Source organism: Myripristis murdjan, chromosome 11 (assembly GCF_902150065.1).
Source record: "Myripristis murdjan chromosome 11, fMyrMur1.1, whole genome shotgun sequence".
In the NCBI taxonomy this organism is placed as follows: domain Eukaryota; kingdom Metazoa; phylum Chordata; class Actinopteri; order Holocentriformes; family Holocentridae; genus Myripristis; species Myripristis murdjan.
In genome coordinates this window covers 842,710-849,255 of record NC_043990.1, presented here as the reverse complement: position 1 = coordinate 849,255, position 6,546 = coordinate 842,710, and the positions used below count along the sequence as shown (strand labels likewise).

General features: G+C 43.8%; 1 protein-coding gene across 1 annotated transcript in view; it reads left to right on the top strand.

Moving 5' to 3' along the window:
• Positions 1-5,906: 5,906 nt before the first annotated feature.
• The window catches only part of cart4 (cocaine- and amphetamine-regulated transcript 4), a 4,636-nt gene continuing 3,996 nt past the window's right edge, over positions 5,907-6,546 (top strand). The window contains exon 1 of the mRNA XM_030063721.1: positions 5,907-6,374. The gene's annotated coding sequence lies outside the window, so the exon portion shown is untranslated. The remainder of the gene's footprint in view (positions 6,375-6,546) is intronic.

Sequence of the window (6,546 nt, the reverse complement as noted above, 5' to 3'; positions counted from 1 at the left end):
CATCAGGTTCCTCAACAAAATGTCGGGTTCTAGTCAAAACGTCACTGGATGTAAGTGAACGGTCAAAACGTCAGGTTCTAATGAAAATGGAGGTTCCTTGTGAAAGCTTTGGGTCTTTGTTGTAACATCGCACCCGAATCAGAACACGGGACCCTCGGACGTCCTGATGAAGACCTGCTGCTCCTCAGATGTTTGAAGCTGCTCCTGCTGGACTGATCCGGTCTGATCCGGTCTGATCCGGTCTGATCCGGTCTGAGCAGCTGGACTCAGATCTCCAGCAGCCACAGACCAAAACCTCAAACCAGGCAGCCGCATCGCAGAGCTCCTCTCCGCGTGCAGAGGAATCACACATCACGCTTTGAGCGAGGGCTCCAGCAGAGGGCGCTCAGGTGCTCTCAGGTAACTCACATCAGAATCAGACTAACAAAATAAAATCCAATAATCTGAGAAAAAAATCACAATTTACCAGGTTAAAGTCATAAATTTACAAGAAACTCAAATAAATGAGAAAAAAACTCATTTTCTCTCTCGTGTTTACTTGTGTCTGTTTTTCTAGTGTTTCTATCTGCTTAAAGGAGCATTCCACTGAAACACCATGAGTACAGGTTATGTGCTGCAACAAGGAAACAGCCTCCTCCTCTCTGACCAATCAGAAGCAGCGTGTCACTTCTGCTTTGCAACAAAGTAACGACAGATCAAACAGCTCGTTAGCAGACGGACCAGGAGGTGTGTGTGTGTGTGTGTGTGTGTGAATGTAATTACCATTCCATCAGTGCGTATGCTCTGTCACGTGAGACCCCACACTGACGCAAAACTCACTCTGTGTGTGTGTGTGTGTGTGTGTGTGTGTGTGTAGACAGGTAGTAGAGGCGCTGACTGTGACTAATGACCTGACATCTTCCAGACGAAGGTTTCTGCAGACCTGGAGGTTACACACACACACACACACACACACACACACACACACACAAACACACACACACACACACAAACACACACACACACACACACACACACAAACACACACAAACACAAACAACACACACACATACCTGTGAATAATTCAGAACTGCCTGTCAGTGGTCTCTGACCTCAAGCCCACACACACACACACACACACACACACACACCTGTGGCGTCGTGGCTTGGATGGTGGTCGGCTCCCTGACCTTTGACCTCAGGCGCTCTTGTGTTTTTCTTATTGATGTCAGGAACAAATGTTTGTATGCATGATGACCTTGTGTTGACAGTGTGTGTGTGTGTGTGTGTGTGTGTGTGTGTGTGTGTGTGTGTATGTGGGAGAGAAGAGCAGAGCAGAAGCAGAAAGATGAAGTCCTGTTCACACATTTCCTTTCATTTCATTTTGTTTTGTTTTGTTTTTTGGACAAAAAGTTTCAAAGAGACCGAGCTGAGAAACAGAAGATTCTCCTTTCAGGGTTTCACTTCATGTGAAGCTGCTCAGAGACTCCAACATCCTGATGTCTTTAAATCAAAACTTTAAACTTTTCTGCTTTTTATCAAATTGATTTTTTTCCTCTCTTCTATTTAATTTGTCTTTTAAATCTGATTTTGAAGTCTATTTAAAGGAGCATTCCACTGATTCTGAACATTTGTGAACAAAGTCCTCAACACTCAAAAACCAGCTGTTGATTGGCTGTGGGAAGCAAAACGTCTCCCTGCTTAGGGACTATTTTCTCTGGCGGAGGAGGAGGAGGTGGAGGAGGGAGCGTTTCAGTTTGAAAAAGTCCTGATTATACAACACATAGATCCCACCGAGCAATCTGATTGGTCAATCAGACGTTTAGAGTGTGCTCAAATGAGCATGACAGCACGGCTAGCCGTGCTCAAATGAAAAATACCTCATCACTGAACATATTACTCCGCCTAGATCTTATTGCCCGAGTCTGTGTGGTTTCCATGGCAACACGAAACGTTTCACTGAAACCCACATCAAAAGCCGCTGTCAACTTTGTTCGCCTGCATAATGGACCGTTTTGTTGTCAGTTTTGATTTCTTTGGCGACCTAAGTTTGGATGAACGGCTGAACGAGGAAGACAAGACAGAAGAGAAAAAGGAGAGATACGCGAGAGTGACGAGTGGAGAGCTGGATCAGCTGGAGAGGTCAGGAAATGAAGCCGGTACGGCCCGGTCAACGTCTTGGGCCGTCAAATGTCTACAAGGCTACCTGACAAACACCGGGCAAACAGCTGATTTCTCACCTGTAAGGAAAGAAGAGCTGAACAAGATCCTCCGTGAATTTTATGGAGCTTTAATTTCTATAATAAAGAGAATGAAATGCCTCAGAGGATTCAACACCACGGACAGTACCTGCTGAGGCAGATTCAACACCACGGACAGTACCTGCTGAGGCAGATTCAACACCACGGACAGTACCTGCTGAGGCAGATTCAGCACCACGGACAGTACCTGCTGAGGCAGATTCAACACCACGGACAGTACCTGCTGAGGCAGATTCAGCACCACGGACAGTACCTGCTGAGGCAGATTCAACACCACGGACAGTACCTGCTGAGGCAGATTCAGCACCACGGACAGTTCCTGCTGAGGCAGATTCAGCACCACGGACAGTACCTGTCAGATTTTCCACGGAGATGTGCGGCTGTAACTTTGTTCTTGTTATTAATGTGTTAATGTTATCAGTTATTAATTAGCCTATTAATCGTTATTCATTTGTTTAGTCTTTATGAGTTTCCTAGGCCATTGATTTAATTAATTTGTCAATTTGTTTGCATCTGTACACTGAAATGAACATTTAATAAATCAACACATCTGTGAAAGCTGTGGTCTTTATTTCAGAGGTAAATTGATAACAGTCTGAAAAGGTGATTCTATAACTCTGTTCAGCCTTAATGTGACTGCTTACTGTCCTTACTTTTGCTGCTTAGCCACATTAATCGGAGCTGACGTTAAATTGGAGTGACACACCCCCAGCTGAAATAAAACATCTGCCGGTGAGTTTATGAAAAGACAGATGTTTGTTGTGGCGCCGACACTGGAAAGCAGTAGCCTATATTTAAATATAACTGTTCATATCAGTTGGTTGTAGATATAGATCAGCTGTGTTGGTATCAGTAACTATCAGTCCATGTAAAATAATATTTTTTCTAGCAGATATTCTAGTTCCAACATGATTGAGCTAGCAGAGCAGTTTTGTGTTGCTGTGTGTGTATTTATTCAGTTTTGGGAAATCACGATGTCTAGAAAACATGATAAGCCCAAGTTGGCTGCTGACAAGGACTAGTTACCGTCAGATCTCATGGATTTCACTGAAACAGAGAGAATAATAGCAAAAAACTTTGATATTTTGAGAGCGAAATGCCCACATACATTTTGATTATACATTTATTTTGTTGGAAATAGTTGTATAATCACATTATTACACATTATTATGCATTATTACACTCGTCATTATTACACAACAGCGATGCTAATGGAACTCGGAGCAAGCACCTCGTTCCTGGCCGCATCGCTGAAGTGACAATAATGATGGTCAAACACACCCTCAAGTGTAATAATGCTGAAAAACACAACAGTGCTGCTGCTTTTAGGAAAACTCATGTGGAGGACTTTATTGGGCTGATGGAAAACTGGAGTGAAGAAAGTGTGAAGGCTCTGACAGTTCATGTTCATATTGTAGTGGAATGAATGGAGGAAAGGGAGGAGGAGTGATGTGGCAGCTCTGAAAGCCCACTGCTCGCTCTGGGAGGAGAGCAGAGGAACCTTCTGGAACCTGCAGAGGGGCCGGGACTATTTTCCTGTAAATGAAGCATCAGGATGATGTCACCGTCTCCCAGGCAACAGGACAGCACACACACACACACACACACACACACACACAGGACAGAGGTGGATGGAAGCTGTTTATCAGCACAGAGTTTTTCATTCAATCCTCAAAAATCTCAGTCAGCTTCAGTTTTTTTAATCCCAGATTTGGCCGATGAAGATGCTATTTTTATATTTTATGACTCCATTGTTTGTTTGTTTGTTTGTCTGTCTGTCTGTCTGTCTGTCTGTCTGTCTGTCTGTCTGTCTGTCTGTCTGTCTGTCTGTTTATTCAGTTGGTGGAAATCACAGATCATTTTTCAGGTTTTAACAGTGTGAAGCGCTGTGAGTGGTCAGTCGTCCATTTCACTTTTTGTAGTAATTACATTTAGTCTTTACAGGTCAACATGACTGTTTCTACACGTCTGAGCAGAGAGGAAGGTGTGTGTGTGTGTGTGTGTGTGTGTGTGTGTGTGTGTGTTGTGTTCTCTTCCTGTTTATTTATTATCAGCTGATGAACAGGAGGAGAGCGAGGGCTCGTCTCCTGTGGCTTCATTATTCCAACGCCCGTCCTCCTCTCTGCCCTCGCCCTCCCTGCAGGCCACGCCGTCACACCGCCACGCCGCCACGCCGAGGAGGAGGCGAGGCGAGGAGGAGGTGAGGCGAGGAGGAGGCGAGGCGAGGCGAGGAGGCGAGGTGAGGCGAGGGAGGAGGCGAGGCGAGGAGGAGGCGGCAAGGCGGCGAGGCGTGTTTCCTGCAGCGAGGCGGGCGGCTTCATTAGAGCAGAAACACAGAACATGTGGCCCACATCCTCCTCACCCAGGTGCATGATGGGAGATCAAACCTCAAGACTCTCCCAGCAACACTGACCCTCTGACCTCTGACCTCTGACACCTGACCCCTGAGGGAGTCACAGAGTAAAACCTTTACATCATTATTACACACAGAAGTACTGTCACCCTGCTGGTATGTGACTGCAGTAGAAGTAGAAGTACTGTTCCTCTGCTGGTATGTGACTGCAGTAGAAGTAGAAGTACTGTTCCTCTGCTGGTATGTGACTGCAGTAGAAGTAGAAGTACTGTTCCTCTGCTGGTATGTGACCAGTAAAAGTACTGAAGGAGCTGACACATGACAGTGTGGATCCCTGACAGAAAATGACACTGAATCCACATTTTTGCCAAGATTTGGGCTTTTAAAGGCTGTGGTCTTAAACTTTTGATCAGCTGATGAACAGCACTCCCATTTCTTCTTTTTGTATTTTCAAGCTCTACTTAGAACCTTCTTAAGATCCAACAGTGCAAAATGCAAATTCTTGCAATTTCTCAACTGGTCTTAAAATTTTGATCAGGAGTGTAGATATATTTATATCTATCTATCTATCTATCTATCTATCTATCTATCTATCTATCTATCTATCTATCTATCTATATATATCTATCTATATCTATATCTATATAGATATATATATATATATATCTATATAGATAGATAGATAGATAGATAGATAGATATAGATATAGATATTGATATATATACACATATATAGATAGATAGATAGATAGATAGATAGAGAGAGAGAGAGAGAGAGAGAGAGAGAGAGATAGTTTAACTGCAGTTTAAACAGCCAAATTAGTGAAATGTTACCATCATACAATAATCAGAAAATTTGAAACAAAATTAACAGAAAACTTGTAAAAATAAATAAATACATCAAATAACTGGAACATTGCCAGAAAATTACCTAGAATTTTTTTTTAATTGATAAAATAATCCATGTAAAGGTCAGCTCAGTGAGTTCTTGTTAACTCAGATTATTTAATTTGGGTTTGAGGCACAACTTGGATTCAATAAACCAGGATTTTATTTATTTATTATCATCATTATTATTATTTTTTATTATTGCTCATTTAATTAAATTTGGGCATTTCCAGCTCGGCTCTGCTCAGAACCAGCTTCAGATGACAGCTCAGCTCACACACACACACACACACACACACACACACACACACACCTCTGCAGGCGCTGTAACCTCCAGATGTGAGTCACGGGTCGACCTTTGACCTCTGCGAGTCGACGGCGGCTCAGAGCGACCTCGTCGACACGGAGACGAGCGCCGCCTCGCAGCCGTCACAGAAACATTATTCAGAAGGTCAGACGCATCAGGATGAGCCGCCTGCATACATGAATACTGATTGAGACACACACACTCACACACACACACACACACACTCACACTCACACACACACACACACACTCACACAGAGAGAGAGAGCAGCAGTGACAGGGAGGGAGGCGCCACGTCGAGGCGAACGTATAAATACAGACAGAAACTTCCCAAAGCCACAGACGTGAGCAAGGAGGAGGAGGAGAAGAAAGAGAAGAAGTACAAGAAGAAGAAGAAGGAGAAGGAGAAGAAGAAGAAGTAGGAGACAAAAGGAGGAAGAAAAGAGCTCACAGAAAGAAAGGAAAAGAAAAAAATCTGGGAGAAAAGAGGAAGAAAAGAAAAGGAAATCAACACCAAAGAAGTGGAGTTTGACCGAGGAAGAGAAACCTGATCGACAATCAATACTGCAGCAGGACCTGACAGCAGGTAACACACACGCACACACACACACACACACACACACACACACACACACACACACCTTCACTCTACTGCCGGCTCTGCTTTCTCCCTCCTGTTCAGATTCACTAACATCCTTTATGTTTGGGCTCAGTTTGACCCCAGAACTTTAAACCTCCACAAATTATTATAATTAAGG